Below are 18,570 nucleotides of genomic sequence, written 5' to 3'. Positions count from 1 at the left end.
TTCAGGAAAAATGGTCTTGACATTTTGTTGTTGTTGTTCTCTTTTAACTTCAGGCTTCCATCTTAATTTTGTGATTTCATACTTAAGGTGTGAAAGGAGGATGGTTGAAGGTTGAAGGCTGATAGAAGCTGCTAGTTCTTCCACTTCATTTCTCATTATTTCCCTCTTTCTTCAGTCTTGGACAGGACTACTCTGCTGTTTACTTTGTGGATTGTGGTAGTGAAGGAACCCAATGGACTTGCTCAGAATCCGCAATGAACTGTGGTACCAACTCTTCCCACTTTTCAGGTACAACCATGAATCTTTGCATAAATAAGAAGATCAAATGAATAATAAATGTCCAACAGTAGCAGAAATGTCACTATAGCTGTGATCTGTCTGATCACTGAATGCATGTCACCTTGGATAGCTTTCTGAGACTTCTCTGGGTGTACTGTCTTCTCTGGCCATCCTATCACACTCAGTATTAAATTGCCATCTTTCAAGGACCTCACCACCTTTTTAAAATATATATTTTATTGATTTTAGAGAGGAAGGGAGAGGGAGAGAGAGATAGAAACATCAATGATGAAAGAGCATCATTGATCAGCTGCCTCCTGTAACCCCACACTGAGGATCAAGCCTGGGTATGTGCCCTGACCAGGAATCGAACCGTGACCTCCTGGTTCATAGGTCGATTGCTTAGCCACTGAGACACACTGGCTGGGCAGCACTTTTAATATTTGAGATGACTACCACCAGTTTCTGAACTGAACACTTGCGTAACCAATCTTTTAGTTGTCCCATCACATTATTTAGGTATTTCATGAACTCAGGGTCAGTTACTAGCAAGGTGAGTCACATTTCTGCATTTGAGCAAAGGTTCCAGATGGATATATGGGCTTTATGCCACACTAATATGCAATGCTGTCGATGCCAAATGAAAAGCACTCCCAGGAGTGCTGCCCAGCATGGCCAGGCCCACAGATGTGGCTCACGCCCACGGGAGATGGCAACCACAGGGCTCTGCAGCTGCTTCCTGCCACTGGTTTCAAGTGTCTAAACATAAAATTTAATACTTCTAGCATGCACATCTTAGCATATGTCAATTATGCCTCAATGAAATGGTCAAAAATTTGATAGGAAAAATCAATATAATCTAGGATTTTACTAATACAGGGCAGTGGCATGCTGGAACTGGCTTGTCCAGCTTGTGAAAGCTGATAGTTAAATTTTGAGCAAGCCAGTTGTTAACTACAGCCATCATTAAAACATAATTTATGCACTCTTACAATTAAACTAATTATATATTTTTAAAAGTAATAACTACTTGCCCTGGCCAGGTGGTTCAGTTGGTTGGAACGTCATTCCATACACCAAAAGGTTGCAGGTTCCATCCCTGGTCGGGCCACCTACAGGAGGCAACGGATTGATGTTTCTCTTTCACATTGATGATTATCTCTCTCTCTTCCCCTTTCTCTCTCTCTCAAATTAATTGGGGGAGAAAAACCACACATCCTTGAGTGAGAATTAAAAAGGAAAAAATGTTTTAATATATTTTATTGATTTTTTTACAGAGAGGAAGGGAGAGGGAGAGGGATAGAGAGTTAGAAATATCGATGAGAGATAAACATCGATCAGCTGCCTCCTGCTCACTCTCTCCTGGGGATGTGCCCGCAACCAAGGTACATGCCCTTGACCGGAATCGAACCTGGGACCCTTCAGTCTATAGGCCAACACTCTATCCACTGAGCCTAACTGGTTAGGGCAGGAAATTTTTAAAAAATAATAAATACTCAAGATGCATTGTAACTATAATTTACTAGTATCTATGTGAGGTTATTCACATCTACTATGTCTGTATGGTAGAAATATATATAATGGTGTGCTGCTGCCCCTCTCTTTCCAACTCCAGATTCAGTGATCCTACCTTGGAGGTTTGAAATTGGCCATGATGGGAGTATTTAGACCAGTGGTTCTCAACCTCGGCTGCACATTAGAATCACCTGGGAATCTTTTTAAAATCCTGATTTCTGGGCCTCATCCTCCGGAAATTCTGTTTCTTTGTTACTAATGTTGTGGCCCCACCCCATAACAAAGAAACAGAATTTCCGGAGGATGGGGCCCAGAAATCAGGATTTTAAAAAGATTCCCAGGTGATTCTAATGTGCAGCCAAGGTTGAGAACCACTGATTTATACCATGAAAATTGGCAAACACTACAAATCAGGGTGTGTTTTTTTTCCCCGCTCAGAGAACTAATTGGTAAATATTTACCAGCACTGTACTATTTAGGAATAACCACAAGGAGAATAAAAAAATAGGTATACCTTTTAAATCAACAATAGAGAATTTAGCCTATCCAATATAAAGCACTAAAGGAGAAAAAAAAAAGGTATATGATAAATAGAAAACTTAATGGATGCCTGGTTAATCATGCCAATTAAATCTAAATGTTTATATGGCCCTAGCTGGTTTGGCTCAGTGGATAGAGTGTCAGCCTGTGGACTGAAGGGTCCCAGGTTCGATTCCAGTCAGGGCCACGTGCCTGGGTTGCAGGCTTGATCCCCAGTAGGGAACGTGCAGGAGGCAGCCAATCAATGATTCTCTCTCATCATTGATGTTTCTATTTCTCTTTCCTTCTCCCTTCCCCTCTGAAATCAATAAAGATATATTTAAAAAAAAGAACTTTAAAAAAATAAATAAAGGTTTATATGGTTCCTCCTGTTACCCTATTAAAGTCACAGGAAAGAACTAAAACTATGATAAGCCCATAGGTCAAAGAGAATAGTAGCAGAGGAAACATATAAAATGTCAACTACATTTTGGAAGATGGAAAGAGAATGAATTAGTAATAATTGATTTAGGTTTCAGCTGCCTCTGTTCTGCTATATCCTCCAGAGAAATAAGGCCACAAGAAGAAGAAGCAGTAGATTCATTTTGAACAATGGCTGTAGAAAGCCTCGGAAGTTGGAAGCTGGAAGCATTAAATACCTCTCAAGGTGGGAGTGGAAGTTAGAGCTAAGCACAGAAGAATTAACTGACAGTTTGTGTAAAGAAATAGTTCCCACTCCCAAAATTTATCTAGAAATTAAATGCAATGCCATCAGGACTTTTTGAGAAATTGGACAAACTTATTCTTGTTAGAGTAACTAAATTAATTTTGGAAATGAAGAGCAATGGGAGGGGGGGAACTAGCTCAACCAGAGTTTATGATATAATATGAAGCCATAGTCATAAAGCAAGAATGATATGCTCCAGGAATAGATATAAACCAGAGAAACAGAATAGAGAGCTCAGAAATAGACCTATGGGAATTTGATATAAGATGAAGATAACACTTTAAGTCAACCTGGAGAGGACGAATTATTCAGTAGATGATGCCAGGGAAACTGTCTCACTATTTGGAGAAAAATAAAGTATGATTCCTATTACCAACTATACACTAATCTGCACTCCAGAGTATGTGAAAGATAAAAGACCACACAGCTTTAGCAGGTTTTGCTCAGTGGTTAGAGCATTGGCCTGCAGGCTGAAGGGTCCCTGGTTCGATTCCGGTCAAGGGCACATGCCCAGATTGCTCCATCCCCAGTGGGGGCATGCAGGAGGGGCCCCGATCAATGATTCTCTCTCATCAATGATGTTTCTATTCTCCTTCTCCCTTCCTCTCTGAAGTTAGTAAATATATATATTTTAAAAAGACCACACAAAAGAAGGGGAAGTCAACTAGAGAAATGGGCAAAGGCTATCAATAGGTAATTCACAGCCCTAATTTGGCGCAGTGGATAGAGCATCGGCCTGTGGACTGAAGGGTCCCAGGTTCGATTCCAGTCAAGGGCAATCGATGTCTCTCTCTCTCTCTCTCTCTCTCTCTCTGTCTCTCTTTCTCCCTGCCTCTCTCTCTAAAGTCAGTGGGAGCATAATGCATAATCCTCTTACATTATTAAATAGTGCAAACTGGTGCAGATGTCCTAGAAAGAAGTTTGGCAGAATTGGTGGCATCAAGGATGCAAAGACCCAACAACCAGCAATCCCAACCTGGGGTATGTACTCCAGAGAGTTCTCAGGTCCATAAGGGATAATGTTCACTGCATCTTTGTTGTGGAAATTAGGAGTTGAGGGCATCCTAGGCATCTCTCACAGGTGGAATATTTGGGTGGATCCTGTATAGTGCTCCTCAGCAGTAGAACCTATGAGCTAGATTTTTACATGCAGCATCATATAATAGGTCATAAAAATAGAGTGTTGAATTAAAAAAGAAACAGGAAAAGATCCTTGGACCAATTATGAATTTAAAATATAGGCTGGAAATAGCCGTATATATTTACAAGAATACATATATATCCAAGGGTACATTTCAAACATGTAACAGTGGGTGTTTATGAAGGAGGGAAGGAGAATGTAGACCAAGACTAAGGGAGGGGTTAAATGAAGTGAAGGGCCTTACACAGACCAAGTATGCTATGACTGAGGAATCTGATGAACTCAGTTCTCAGCAAGCAAGGCATCCCCAGCCCCCCGCCTTTATTCAGCAAAAATCTCAATGGAATTTCTTGGGGACTTTACAACAAAGCTGTAAAGTTTTTCTGGAAGTATAAATAATGAAGAGAAGATCAGAAAACTTTGAAAAAGAAGAGCATTTAGGGATGACTTGGCCTTCCAGATAATAGAATGTATAAATAATTCAGCAGTCACTAGAACAGTATGTCACTGGCACATGAATAGACAAAAGAATCAATAGAATAGAAAAGGGCAGAAATAGACCCAAGAACTTAGCAAAAGCTACTAGATGATAAGAGTGGCATTTTGATCAGTGATGGATTTTATAACAGGATATTTGAAAATTTGACTCATGATATTTGTGGAAGGAAGAAAATACATACAGCAAGTAAGATCTTTTGAGAGTAAAGAGACTTAGGGTTTGAATGCCAGTTTTGACACTGATTAGTTATGTAATTGCGGGCAAGATACTTAACCTTCCTAAGCCTCATTTCTCCCATATTTATAAACAAGGCAGTAAAAGTGCCTACTTTGTTGTAAGGACTAAAAGAGGTAATGGATGCTAAAAAGTAAGAACATGGTACCTATTACACAAACTGCGCCCCATAAATATTAGCTATTATTATTTCTACCCTAAATCACATACAAAGTAATGTGTAAAATAAAACCATAAATGTTCCAGAAAGAAAATAAATAAATATTATTATAATCTTGGGGAGCAGAAGGAATTTTTTTTAAAAATATATTTTATTGATTTTTTACAGAGAGGAAGAGAGAGGGATAGAGAGTTGGAAACATCGATGAGAGAGAAACATCGATCAGCTGCCTCCTGCACACCCCCTACTGGGATGTGCCCGCAACCAAGGTACATGCCCTTGACCGGAGTCGAACCTGGGTCCTCAGTCCGTAGGCCGACGCTCTATCCACTGAGCCAAATCAGTTACGGCATGGATATTCTAAATATGACCTTAAGGTAGAAAACATGAAGAAAAACAAAACAGTTCTGATTGAAAAAAACAACAAAAAATTTCTTTATGCCAAATCCCACGACAAAGTTAAAATGCCAATGGCAAACTGGGGAAAATATTTGTAATATATGCATAGACAAACAATTAATATCTCTTACTAATCAACAAGGAAGGGATAAATACAGCAATAGAAAAATGCACCAAGCCCTAGCTGGTTTGGCTTAGTGAATAGAGCATTGGCCTGTGGACTGAAGGGTCCCAGGTTCGATTCCAGTCAAGGGCATATTCCCAGGTTGTGGGCTTGATCCTCAGTAGGGGTAATGCAGGAGGCAGCCGATCAATGATTCTCTCTTATCATCAATGTTTCTATTTCTCTCTTCCTCTGCCTTCCTCTCTCTAAAATCAATCAATAAAAATATTTTTTTTTTAAAAAAAGAACATTACCAAACAAACAAACAAAAAGTGATTACAAATTCATAGAGGGGCTATGAAGTCCCATTCGTCATATATCAAATTAGCACAATAGACTTTTATAATGTTTATTTAATATAATATGATATTCCTTTTGTGTGTGGCTTATTTCACTTAGCATAATGTTTTCAAGGGTTACCCATGTTGTAGCATGTATCAGAATTTCACTTTTTATGGTTGAATGAAATTCCATTGAATTTCATTAACCTTCCTAAGCCTCTTAGGAGAGGCCACTTTTTAAAAAAACATATATTTTATTGATTTTTTATAGAGAGGAAGGGAGAGGGATAGAGAATTAGAAACATTGATGAGAAAGAAGCATCGATCAGCTGCCTCCTGCACACCCCTTACTGGGGATGTGCCCGCAACCAAGGTACATGCCCTTGACCGGAATCGAACCCCAGACTCTTCTGTCCCCAGGCCGACGCTCTATCCAGTGAGCCAAACCGGCTAGGGCTAGATCACTTTTTTTTTTAATCTTCACCCTAAGATATGTTTTTAATGCTTTTATTTCTCTTCCTTCCTTCCTTCCTTCCTACCTTCCTTCCTTCCTTCCTCTCTCTCTCTCTCTGTTTCTTTCTTTCTTTCTTTCTTTCTTTCTTTCTTTCTTTCTTTCTTTCTTTCTTTCTTTCTTTCTTTTCTTTTCTTTCTTTCTTTCTTTCGAGAAACATTGATATGAGAAAGAAACATTGATCGGTTTCCTCCTGAACATGCCCTGACTGGGGTTGGAACCCACAACCTTTTTGGTGTATGGGACAACACTCCAACCAACTGAGCCACCCAGCCAGAGCTGTACCACATTTTTTAATCCATTAATCCATTTTTATTTTTAAATATATTTTTATTGATTTCAGAGAAGGGAGAGGGAGAGAGATAGAAACATCAATGATGAGAGAGAATCATTGATTAGCTGCCTCCTGCAGGCCCCCTACTGGGGATCAAGTCTGCAACCAGGGCATGTGCCCTTGACCCAAATCGAACCCTGGGCTCCTCAGTCCGCAGGCTGATGCTCTATCCACTGAGCCAAACCAGCTTGGGCTATTCATTAATCTTCTGATGAACATTTGGGTTGTTTCCAACTTTTGGCTATTGTGAATAATGCTGCTATGCCTATCTGAGTACCTGCTTTCACTATTTTGGAGTGTATACCTAGGAGTGGAATTGTCAGATCATTGCTAATTCTATGCTTAACTTTCTTTTTAAATGTGTTTATTTTATTTATTTATTTATTTATTTATTTATTTATTTATTTATTTCAGAGAGAGGGGAAGGGAGATGGAGAGAGAGAGAAACATCGATTGGCTGCCTCCCACATGCACCCTGACCAGGAGATTGAGCCCGCAACCTGGGCATGTACCCTGACCAGGAATTCAACTGGCCACCTTTTGGTGCATGGGATGATGTTCAACCAACTGAGCCACACGGGCCAGGGCTATGTTTAACTTTTTGAGGACCTGCTAAACTGTACTTTTTTAAAAAAAGTCAGATTTATTAAGGAATAGGTGCACAGTTATATGACTTTTCTCCAACATATGCAGTCACAGAAATACCATCACAATGAAGATACCACCCCAAAAAGTCCCCACATGCTCTTCTGTAGTCTGTTCCAAACTCTTACCCCTTGCCCCTCCCAACTGCTGATCTGATTTCTGTTCCTACACTATTGACTTTTCCAGAATGTCCAACAATGGAATCATTGGAGCCTGGCTTCTTTCATTCAGCACAATTTATCTAAGATTCATCCATGTCAGTGTATCAATAATTTGCTCCTTGTTATTGCTGAATAGTATTTCACTGTATGGCTATACCATATGTCTTTATCTATGCACCAGTTGAAGAACACTTGGTTTGTTTTCAGCTTTTGACAATTATAAATTATGCCAATATAGGCATTTGCATATAGGTCTTTGTGCAGAGATATATTTTTGTTCATCTGTAAGGACTCCATACCTAGGAGTGGGATATTTGCCTCATGTGATAAATGTATGTTTAACTATTCTAAACTGCCCATTTATTTTCCAAAGCAGCTGTACCATTTTTTCATTCCCACTGGCATGCATGAGAGTTCATTCCAGTTGTTCTGTATCCTCTACAACATTTGATATGGTCAATTTGTTTATTTTTATTTTAGTCATTATAATAGGTATGTGGTGTGATATCTTATTATAATTTTTCATGTACCTAATGGCTAATGATGTTGAACTTTCCCCCCATATGCTTACTTACTATCTTTTCCTCTTCCCTGGTGAAGTGTCTGTTCAAATCTTTTTGCCCTTTTTTAATTGGGCTGTTTTTATATTACTGAGTGTGAGTTCTTTATATATTCTGGATACAAATCTTTTATCAGATGTGTGTTTTGCAGTATATTCTTCCAATCTGTGCCTTATATTTTCATTTTCTTAACAGTGTCTTTTCAAGAAAAGAAATTTTTATTTTTTTTGAAGGATAAAAAGAACCTTTATTTTTAAGGACGGAAATGATTATTTGAAAATTTAAACAGCTAGATTATACAAGAAATTGCTTGAAAATTCGTCTTCAAAGAGTTGGATTCCATTATACATGCTTTGTTCATTCTTTAGACCTCTAACTTCAGACTGAAGTGGAGCAGGAATACAGCTTACACTTTCCCTCAAATCATTCTTGGGCCCCAGAGAAGGTCCTGGGGACCTGGACCTTTGAGTGGACAAGCAAAGCACTGTTACCAGCACCTAGAAAGACAAGGCTGTGGTCGATAAAAATGCCAACTCGGTATCCCCGCCGCCATCATTTTTATTTTAATGAGTCTAATTTATCAGTTTTTTCTTTTGTGGTTCATGCTGTATGTGTCTTCTCTATGAAATTTTTGTCTAACTCACAAATATTTTCTCCTCTATTTTATTCTAGAAGGCTTATAGTTTTAGGTTTATATTTAGGTCTATGATTCATTTCATGCTCATTTTTTGTACTTTTTTTTTTTTGGCATATTGATGTCCAGTTGTTCCAGTGCCATTTGTTGAAATGAACTTGTTCTTAACTGACATTGTATTATATGAAATAGTTCTTTGTACCAAAGCCTGATGAGGCATGAAATATACAGGTGTCATACTTGTAGTATTCTTTATAGTTTACAAACTACTTGTCATTATATAACCTCATTTGACCCACAATCAACCGTATGACGTAGGAATAAAAATGTTATTCCTCTCATTTTACAGATGAAGAAGCCAAGATAAGCTAGCACATGGCCAAGAGGACAAAGCTTTTAGTACTATTGTCAACACATTCATTATTGAACTTTAATAATCCTTGAGTAGCCTTTTCCAAGATCCAAGTTATTGCCATAAATCTGTCCAGTACTCAGGATCAAGTCAGTATTTACTACTTAATTTTGAGCTTACTGATCCTTGAAAACTGGAAAGGCTAAGAGATTTGGTGCAACTGGGATCCAAGAGCACGGTTATTTGGACTAACCATGAGAAGTGGTCACATGTCTCAACTCTGCTATGTGAACTGGCCATGGTCCTGCAAACTTTATTCTGTAAAAATGTAATTAGAAATCTTTTCTTTGGAATATTCTTGAGCTTCAACAAGAAAAAACTCTGTTACCAAATAGTCCAAATATCAAAGCAATAAACTGATTTGGTTTATGTTTTTGGTTATTTCTTCAGCCCACTTGCCACTCCCCTTTCTGTGGGAAGCACACCCACATATCACATCATTGGAGTGGTTTTGCTACCATCTGACTGCCTTCCTGGCCATGGCTCTCTGTAGCTGAGGTGAACATGTTGCCCAGGGTGATGATTACAGTTGTTTCTTTGGAGGACTTAGGATTGGACAGAAACATAATCAATCTGCAGTTGACTGGTGTTTAGACATGTAAATTGGGAGTTATACAGCAGTCATATTCTGCCTGTAAAGCAGATTAGAGGGGGTGGGGGCGGGGAGTGGATCTGAAGAAAGAAAAGGAACGAAGCAGGGAGGGAGAAGTAGAGACTCAAGACTGCTTCACTGTTCTTGGTTCCAGATCTTTTCAGTGGCCTTGCTTCATACCTGGCCTTTGGTGCTGAGAAAGCAGTTCTCTATCCTTTAAAAATTATCCTCTCTCCCTTTTTAAGCTAGCTCAAATGGGTTTCTGTTACTTAGAACCAGAGTCCTAACTAGTACATTAGAAGTAAATTGACTTATCGTAGAGTAGAAAGACATGGCCTCGAACTGCCTTACAGGGATTTAAAAAGAGCTGACATTTTGGTGCTATAACTGGGAGACAAAAATTCCTCCCCTTTGTAAAATAAATTGCATGAAAGGTGTAGGCCAGCTGAGTGAACATCAACTTGTACAATGAGAACAAGGGAGAGTATTATCCAGGTTAAACTATCATTTGTTTCCAGCTGGGAAGGAGCAAGGAGGAGGAGGATGAAGAAAAGAAACTTGGATGAAAGGGAAGCCAGTGGAGGAAGAAAGGATAAGTCTGACATGGATGGGTGCCCAGAAAAATTTTGTACACTCACATTTGGAGGCTCCTTTACCTTTGAATTAAAAAACATACTGATCAGCTGCCAAGTATTATTTTGTTAATTAGATTTTCTCCATGAAATTAGTCTTCTGACACATTTCCAACCATTTCTCTGAAGCAGACCCTCTGAAATTCTGACTCTCTCTTTTCAAGCAAGATTAAATGTTACGGCCTTGCGTTCTCCTCCTCACCCAGAGCCTCAAGTTTCTTTGCCTTGTTCCTGCCTTTGTCATTCGCTGTGAAGAGCAGAATGCGTGGCGCACAGAGGCCGGTGGGACAATGGGGCTGATTCATGCTTTGGGAAGACAGGGAATTGTCTCAGAGCAAACACTGACCCGCCTTTTTGCTGGGGGCACTACAATGTTTAGCTGACAGCAGCTTGTTTGGATTTGTCCAACCAGTGGATAAGCATCTAAATGGCAGGGGCAGTATGGGGTTCCTAAGGCCCCTGGGGGCACTTAAAACAATCTTGGAAGATGCTGGCAGAGTTTGTGCTCTCTATAAACAAACACAGAGAGGTTATTCAAACAGCTGCTAATTTAATTAAGAAGCCTCATTTTAAGGTCCCAGAACGAGCATTTCTTTTTATGTTAGGATTATCTCTGAGTTTGATATTTGCATCTACTCCTGGTAGCTTAGCTGAGATGTCAGATACTGAGCTTACATTTGGATGGCTGTTTTGGCTTTGCCTTCAAGAAAGAATTTACCTTTAGAGGAGACTAAATCTGATAAAAATAAATTTGATGGGTAATTTAGGACTATTTATACACATTTTTATTGGTATCATATTTATATACTATTTTGCGATCTTTTAAACTGAGCACTATAATATGAAAACATTAACTTGTCAACAAATTTTGATGTACATGATCACTTTTAATGGACGTGTTGTGCGTAACTGTATGAATGAACCATCACTTAACTAGTCCCTTGTTTTTAGACATATAGGTTGTTTGCAAGCTGTAAGCCATGCTTCAGTAAAAATTATTGCAGCTAAATCTTTGCACATTTCCTTATTTCTCCAGGAAAAAAATCATGGGTTTTGATTGCTGGGTCAGAAGAGATGCATGTTTTTAATGTTTTTGACTCAGACTGAGAAACTGCCCTCCAAAGTACAATTTATACTTCCTGTAGGTATGAAAGTGCTGTCCTTCTCACACACCTAGGCTCTTTGGTCAAAACTTAATTTTGTTGTTGTTGTTTTTTAGTTAATTTTCTTGGTTTCCCCAGGTAAGTAATCATATAATCTACAAATAATGACTTTTAGTTTTTATTTCATTTACCAGATAGTCAAAAGTTGCAAGAATTTATAATATTTCATTGTTGGTGAGAATATGGATAAATGGATGTTCTCAAATCCTATGATTGTAAATTGGTAGGTAAATTTGAAGGATAATCTGAGAGCATCTGTGACAAGTTTTAAATTGCAAACCCTTTGACCTAGCTATTTCAACTCTAAAAGAAAGGTATTCATTAAAGTACTTCATTTATGCCGAACCGGTTTGGCTCAGTGGATAGAGCGTCCGCCTGCGGACTGAAGGGTCCCAGGTTCGATTCCGGTCAAGGGCATGTACCTTGGTTGCGGGCACATACCCAGTAGGGAGTGTGCAGGAGGCAGCTGATCGATCTCTCTCATTGATGTTTCTAACTCTCTATCCCTCTCCCTTCTTCTCTGTGAAAAATCAATAAAATATATTTTAAAAAGTACTTTGTTTATAATAGCAAAAAATTTTAAAATAACTTAATTCATCAGTAGGGTATAGTTAAGTAAGTTATGGCACATTTCTGCTATGAAATACTGTGCGGCCATTAAAGAGAATAAAATAGATCTCTAGTACCAACCTGGAAATCAGTCCATGCTATTTTGTTAATTTTAGAAAATATTTTGCAGGATAATAATATATTATGATCCTAATTTTATTTTTCAAAATCCAAGTATATACACTCAGAAATATATATACCTGAATATACATAGAGAAGTTTTGTTGAAGGTGCTTACCTCTGAGTCAGGGTCTTCCCATGCACAAAGAGGTCTCCGGTTCAATTCCAGTCAGGACACATGCGTGGGTTGTGGGCTCAATCCCCAGTGGGGAGTGTGCAGAAGGCAGCAGATCCATGTTTCTTTCTCTCTCCCTCTACCTTCCTCTCTCTCTCTCTCAAATCAGTAAAAACATATTAAAAAAGAAAAAGGAAATAAACGACTGAATATACCCAACAACCTAGATCAATCTCCAGATGATTACGCTGAGTAAAAAAAGCCAATCTCCAAAGGACTGGCTTACATACTATTTGATTCCATTTAAATAACATTCTTAAATTGACAAAATTCTAGAGAGTGAAGAACAGATTAGTGGTTGTCAGGGGTTAAGGGGCTGGGGTGGGAGGGAAGTAGATGTGACTGGTTATGGAAGGGCAAGGTGAGGGGTCCTGTTGATTGAAATGTTTTGTATGTTAATTGTGTCAATGTCAATATCCTAGTTAGGATATTGTATTATAGTTTTACAAGATGTTACTATTGGGGTAGAGTATAAGGGTATAAAGAATCTTTCTATTATTTCTTATATCAATCTATAATTATGTCAAAATAAAAAGTTCAATTCAAAAATAAAAAAGACTGTCCCATCCAAAATACCTATAGAGGCCCTTTGAAAGACAAATACAATGAAATTTTTTTAAAATATATTTTTTATTGTTGATAGTATTACAGATATCTCCCATTCCCCCTCCCCCAATGAGATACTTATCAACCATTAAAAGATGGTGCTTTTGAAGATTATTTAATGACATGGGAAATTTTTGACTTTTAACCTTCAGTTAAAAACTATTAAGATTTAGGCCCTGGCCAGGTAGCACAGTTGGTTAGGATATGATTTCCAGTCAGACACATACAAGAAGCAACCAATGAATGCATAAATAAGTGGAACAACAAATCGATGTTTCTCTCTCTCTCCCTTTGTCTCTCTCTAAAATCAATAAATAGATATTAAAACGGCAAAAACAGTAAAACGGGAGTTTTGTTTTTGTTTGTTTGCTTTAAAAAAACGTATGTGGCATTTTGTACAATATTTTGTTTGGAAAACAGCTTTTGAAAAAAAAAGGAAAGTATGAAAACCATGATTTAGGGTATGTTTTATATAACTTAGCATTAGTGGTTTTCTGGACCATCATTTGGAGAGCTGGAATTCAGTCCTTCCTTTCTCTGTACAGTCAATAGTGGAAGGAGGGACAGTAGAAATAGCAACTGGGAGGGGAAAGGAGTGTGCTATTGAAGGGAATAGAGAAAGTTCTCTTTGGAAAAAGGTTATTGGTTTATGGTCTTACACAAAGACAATATAGGCAGCTCCATAGCAAACAGGACAGACTAGCCTCAAGGTTATCAAAACCTTCCAGTCCAAATGATCTTCTCAGTCTTACAGCCCCCGCCACAAACCTCCATCTACCTCCACCCTCTCTCATACACTCTTTTTCAGCTACTATACTGGAGCCATTTCTTGTTCCCAGAATATGCCTTCCACATTTTTAACTTCATACCTTTGCTCAAACCATTCTTTCTATCTGCATTGCCTTCCCCCAGACCTGTACTATCCAATCTGGTACACACTAGTCACATGGGTTATTAAACACTTGAAATATGGTTAGTGTGAATTTGGATACACTATAAGTGTAAAATGTATACATTGGATTTTAAAAGAGTATAAAGAAAATTTCACCCTTCTCCTTTTTAAAATGTGGCTACTACAAAATTTTAAATTATAGTACATTCATGTTTCATAATATATGTCTATTGGACAGTGGTGCCCTATACTATGAAACATAGTTTTACTGTTATGTATTGACCTCAAGGACATGTTAACTCATCATTTGTGAATCCATAAAAAAATTTTTTTTATTGATTTCAGAGAGGAAGGGAGAGGGAAAGAGATTGAAACATCAAGGATTAGAGAGAATCATTGACCGGCTGCCTCCTACATGCTCCCTACTGGGGACCAAGCCTACAACCCAGGCATGTGCCCTTGGCTGGAATCGAACCCTGGACCCTTCAGTCCGCAGGCCAATGCTCTATCCGCAGAGCCACACCGGCTAGGGTGAAAAGTTTTAATCAGAATTACACTAACTTCAGTGAATTTTTAGGGAAATATATTTATTAGCAGTTATACCACTTCCAATTTTCATTTTTATTTTAACTAAATTATTCTCATTGAGATTGATTTTCTTCCTGTAATAATTTTACAAAGGAAATTTGAAATATTTATCATGTTTTCTTAAGTCTCTTTTTTATGGTTTCTGTTACTGTGAAAGCCTTTTGTGGTCATGATTTTGACTACATGAAATTTTCCTGGGTTACGTTTTGCAGATAAAACATTTTACTGTGTGAAATTTTAGCTGTTGACACTTATATGCGGTGCAAATCAGTTATAATAGTAATATTAATTTTAATTGGATAAAAGACCAATTGTTTATATTAATTTTGTTGTTGTTAATCCTCACTAGAGGATATTTTTTTCCATTGATTTTCTTTTTTTAAAATATATTTTTATTGATTTCAGAGAGAAAGGGAGAGGGAAAGAGATAGAAACATCAATGATGAGAGAGAATCATTGGGCTGCCTCTGCACGCCCTCCACTGGGGATCCAGCTGCAACCGGGACATGTGCCCTCGACAGGAACCAAACCCGGGACCCTTCAGTCTGCAGGCCGAGCTCTATTCATTGAGCCAAACCGGCCAGGGCTCTTTTTTAAAAAAAATTTTCTTTATTCATTAAGGTATTACATATGTGTCCTTATCCATTGATTTTCAGAGAGAGTGGGAAGGGGAGAGGGAGACACACACACACACATAGACTGGTTGCCTCCTGCACCAAAACCCAGGTACGTACCCTTGACTGGGAATCAAACTCGCCACCCTTTGGGCTGCAGGACCTTCGTTCTAACCACTAAGCAACACCAGCCAGGGCTATATTAACCTTTTAATTTATCCATAAGAAAATTGTGGGCCAATCTCAAATAATCCAGGATAGTCCTATTATCCAAGATTGCTTAATTGTATTGCTTGTCCAATTTCCCCATGACTTTGTATCACTCAATGTCTTTGATGAGGCAAAGATCAAATATCCTTAAGAAATTATTGTTATCCTTTTAGGTGTAATTATGGTGCTGTGATTGTTTTTAAAGTTTTTTAAGGAGCGGTATATACTAAACTGTTAATGAGTGAAATAATGTGATATCTGGCATGTGCTTCAAAATAAGAAGGGGAGACCTGGCTGGTGTGGCTCAGTTGGTTGGGCATTGTTCTGTGAACCAAAAGGTTCCCAGTTCAATTCCCGGTCGGGGCACATGCCTGGGTTGGGGTTTGATTCCCAGTTGCGGGTATGCAGGAGGCAGCCAATTGATGTTTCTCTATCACATTGATGTTTCTATCATCCTCTCCCTTCCTCTCTCTCTAAAAATCAATTAAGTAATCTTTTAAAAAATAATGAGGGGGAAATGAGTGGGAATATAGATTAAAAAAGTTAGGCACGAGTTTATAATTGTGAAATCTGATGATGGGTATATGAGGTTTTATTATTTAACTAGAGGCCCGGTGCACAAATCCGTGCATGGGTGGGGTCCTACAGCCTGGCCGGCGATTGGGGTCAATCAGGGCCAATCGGGGTCAGCTGGCTGAGGGACTGTGGGAGGTTGGCCTGCTGCGGGAGGTTGGTTGCAGGAGTTCACTGACCACCAGGTGGCAGCTCCTGGGTTGAGCTCCTGTGGTCAGTGCGCATCATAGCGACTGGTCAACCGGTTGTTCGGTCGCTTAGGCTTTTATATACATAGATTCTGCCTACTTTCTTATATACTTGAAATTTTCCATATTAAAAAGGTAAAACAATATAACTATTTGTTAAAAGTCCTTTCTTTTCTCCCTCCGTTCCTCCCTCCTTTCTTCCTTTGTTTCTTCTTTCTTTCCTTTCTTCTTTTCCTTCCTTCCTTCCTTCCTTCCTTCCTTCCTTCCTTCCTTCCTCCTCCTTTCCTTCCTCCCTCCCTTCCTTCCTTTATCCACAACTATAAAAATGAAATCCAAACTCCTTACTATGTTCTCAAGGCCCTGCATGATCTGATTCCTATCTGTCTCTCTGATCTTATCTCCTGCTTTTTTCTCTGCTGGGTTTTTCAGGGAGTAGAATATGAATGATGTCTCCTGGATCAGTCATGAGGCCTCCTTCCTCACTGTCATTTCACTCTATCTGCCTGGGCATTCTTTCATTTCCTGCCTCAGGGCCTTTGCACTTGCTGTTTCTTCATCTGGAATCCCTTGGCTACTCAAATATCAGCTTAAATTTCACTCATTCCTCAAAAATGTCCCTTACCACTAAGGTAGTCACTGTTTTTCTCCACCTCATTACTGTTTATTGCTTTTATAGCTTTGTCTCCTTTTCCCCCTGTCTTCTGCCAGAATATAAACTCCATGAGCTCAGGAATTCTGTTTGGTTCATTGTGCATACTCAGCATCCAGCACAGGGTCTGGTACTTAGAAGGCATTCAATAAATATACATTGAATGAATTAATTAAAATTTTAGTCATTTAAAAACTTTAGTCATTTTTAAAGGTCTGCTTTAAATCACTTCCTTCATAAAAACTTTAAGTCCATTAAGTAAGAGTTAATCTTTTACTTTATTAGATATACAGGCACAAAAGGGAAGAAAGTTTTACTCCTTTGTCTGTTCTACTGTAGTGAAATCTAGAATGAATTTGATACATCTATTTCTTTTTTTAAATATATTTTATTGATTTTTTTTTTACAGAGAGGAAGGGAGAGAGATAGAGAGTCAGAAATATCGATGAGAGAGAAACATCGATCAACTGCCTCCTGCACACTCCCCACTGGGGACGTGCCCACAACCAAGGTACATGCCCCCAACCGGAATCGAACCCGGGACCCTTCAGTCCGCAGGCCGACACTCTATCCACTGAGCCAAACCGGTCACGGCAATACATCTATTTTTAAAATATTTTTAAAATTGATTTTGGAGAGAAATGGAGAGGGAGAGAAAGAGAGAGAGAGAAACATCAATCATCAATCGGTTGCCTCCTGTACACGACCCAACCGGAGACTGAACCTGTAACCTGGGCATGTGCCCTCACCAGGAATCAGATCGGCCACCTTACAGTGCAGTGGACGATGCTCAACCTACTGAGCCACACTAGCCAGGGTTGATACATCTTTTGTATTGTTTCTTTAAGTTAGCACTTTAAAATTATTTCTCTCTCTATCTATATCTCTCTCTATATATACATACATATATATGTATATATATGTATGTATATATATATACATATATATGTATGTATATTTAATTTTTTAGATTACAAGCTGCTGCTTCTAAATATTGCTTCAAGTCCAGGCTGGGAGTTTCACCTCTATTCTTTTTTTTTAAAGTTTTTATTTATTTCCGAGAGAGGAAGGGATGGGGAGAGAGAGATAGAAACATCAATGATGAGAATCATTGATTGGCTGCCTCCTGCACAACCCCTACTGGGGGTTGAGGCCAAAACCCCAGCATGTGCCCTGACTGGGAATCAAACAGTGACATTCTGGTTCATAGGCAGATGCTCAACCACCGAGCCACATTGGCCAGGCTCACCTCTTTTAATACTCTTTGTTTCGATGGCCTCCCAATGTTTATGACACATAAGGATGTCATGATGCTGAGATGAAGAATGACTGATTTAGTTGGACTTGCCCTCATTTACATGTCCATGCTTTGGGAAAATGCAAGTACATAATCAATTAGCTAAAATCTCCTGGAGTGAGTCTCTTACCAGTTGGGTCATGGCCTTCTTTCAAATGATACATATAACTTGTAGGCCTGAGAGCTACCTTCTCACCATTTACTAATTGCTTTCTATCAAATATATACACACAACAATGTATTTGTCTATAAACAAGAGACAGTTTAATTATCAAAACAATATTTTAACATTTGTGTTCATTGTAAACAGATTTTAGCTCTGGAGCTACTTTTAGAAGACATTTTGTCCTTTCCCCAATAGCAATATTTTTGGAGTGTTTCTTCCAATCAGCTTATTTGCAGAACTGTTTAAACTAACACCAATTTTACTGCAACAATTAAACACAAATGTTTCCATTTTGGAAATGTTTACTTGAAAAATATAGATT

At 38.6% G+C, this 18,570-nt stretch overlaps 1 pseudogene; it reads right to left on the bottom strand.

Annotated features, from left to right (window-relative positions):
• Positions 1-18,570, bottom strand: part of LOC102418907 — a 34,015-nt pseudogene continuing 15,445 nt past the window's right edge.

Source organism: Myotis lucifugus, unplaced genomic scaffold (genome assembly GCF_000147115.1).
Source record: "Myotis lucifugus unplaced genomic scaffold, Myoluc2.0 scaffold_262, whole genome shotgun sequence".
Taxonomy (NCBI): Eukaryota; Metazoa; Chordata; class Mammalia; order Chiroptera; family Vespertilionidae; genus Myotis; species Myotis lucifugus.
The sequence above is the reverse complement of the archived record's forward strand: the minus strand, read 5'-3'. Positions and strand labels throughout refer to the sequence as shown.